The sequence below is a fragment of the Penaeus japonicus genome, unplaced genomic scaffold, assembly GCF_977035675.1.
Source record: "Penaeus japonicus unplaced genomic scaffold, GWHDUDI00000001_assembly GWHDUDI00000025, whole genome shotgun sequence".
Lineage (NCBI taxonomy): Eukaryota > Metazoa > Arthropoda > Malacostraca > Decapoda > Penaeidae > Penaeus > Penaeus japonicus.
This window is the reverse complement of record NW_028234427.1, coordinates 7,833,230-7,835,702: the sequence shown is the minus strand read 5'-3', so window position 1 is coordinate 7,835,702 and position 2,473 is coordinate 7,833,230.

Sequence of the window (2,473 nt, the reverse complement as noted above, 5' to 3'; positions counted from 1 at the left end):
AATAGTTATAGTAAAATAAGCAATGGTAGCAACAGCTGTTACTGGTGACAGTATTACAAGACAATGATGATTAAAAAAAAGACGACGAGAATAAAACGCAGCCAAAAAAACATAAAGATGAAAACCATTACCGTCCAACTTGGAACTAGTCTCCCTTGGCTCGCTGTCACAAGGTAAGCAGAAAAAAAACACAATTATGTGATTACAGTTCTGCTGCGTCTGCAAAAATGTGTGTGTGTGTGTGTGTGTGTGTGTGTGTCTGTGTGTATGAATAAATATATATACATAAATATATATATACATATATTTATATATATATATATATATATATATATATATATATATATATATACACATATATATATATATACACACACATACACATACACATACACATACACATACACATACACACACACACACACACACACACACACACAGTTCATCAATCGGTTTTAATGCCTCACGGACTGTTATTGGCTGTTTCTGATGCAGATTGATCTTGGTTCGGAATAAATGGGCACAGTACATTACAATACATGATGTAAAAGATTTCAATGCGACATGGGATACGAATCATATGTGACATTTTTTGATACAGCACACAAACGCGCGCGCTTATAGTAAACAAAAACAAACAAACAAGAAAACGATTGCAAAACCTTTACAATTCATGCACATTCCCTGCATGTCTTAAATGCAGACCTCATATTAAGCACGCATAAGGAATTCGCTTACTTCCTTTGTCTGACCACAAACTACACGTTGCAATTTGCAATTAGCGAAAATTTAGACGATGAGACTTAGATACTAGCATATGAAGGTCGCATATTTGACGCCCGTCTTTAATCTTGATGTAGGTCATTAATGTATATCTTTGTTTTATCTTAATACTTCTGTTACTCATTTCTTTCGAACTGATTTCTTACTGCTATTCTCAAATGTACATTTTGAAACAATAAATTAAATGTTGATACCAACTGTATTTTTTGAGTGTTTGACAAGAGAAATAAGTTCTAATTGTTTAAAATCCGTACAACGCACGCACGCACACGCAAACACACACACACACATACACACACACACATACACACACGCACACAGACATACACACACACACACACACACACATACACACACACACAAACACACACACACACACACACACACACATATATATATTACAATTATATATATATATATATATATATATATATATATATTATATATTTATATATTATATACTATTGTGTGTGTAGTGTGTGTCTTGTGTGAAATAAATAAATAAATAAATAAATATATATCTCTATAAATTATATATATATATAATATATATTATTATTATTATATATTATATAATAGTATACATATATAAGTATATATATATGTCTATTATATATATATATATATATATACTTCTATTGTAAATTATATTTATACCTATATATAATCTATCTATATATATAATATATATATATATTATATAATGTATATATATCTAGTTGACAGAGAAGATATTAAGTTTTTTTGTCATAACATATGAATAATATATATACATATATATATAGATATATATATATATATATATAATATATATATATATATTTATTATATATATATATATATTAATGTCTATATATGAATATTAATTTTTTCACACACATATGAATTCTTTATATACATATCTAAATATATAATATATATATATATACATATATATAGTAGATATATAATATATTTATATATATAGATGTATATATTATTATATATATATATTTATATATTTATATATATACAATTATTTATTTATATATATATTATATATATATATTTATATATATTATATATATTATATGTATGTATATGTATATATATCAGTGATATATATTATTTATAATATATATATGTATATATATAGTTATATATATATATATATATACTATTAGATATATGAAATGTCATATGCATATAAATGAATATATATTTTTTTATAGTAGATATATATATTATATTAAAGATATTGATATATAGAAATTTAATTGATATATATATATAATATTATTATGTATATATATTAGATATTTATATTTTACATATATATAAATTTATATTTATATTATTATAATATATATATATGTATATTAATGCATATAAAATAAAACATATATATTATATAATATATATATATAATAGTATATATATTTTATTTTTATATATTAATATTCTATTATATAATATATATGTATATATATATATGATATTTATTTATATAAGATATATATACATATATACACACACACACACATACATATATATATTTTAAGATATATATATATATATTATATTATATAAATATTATATATATATATCTATATATATTATATATATATACTATATATATATATATTTATAGATACTATACACACACACACACACATGGGTATATATTATATATATATATATATATATTATA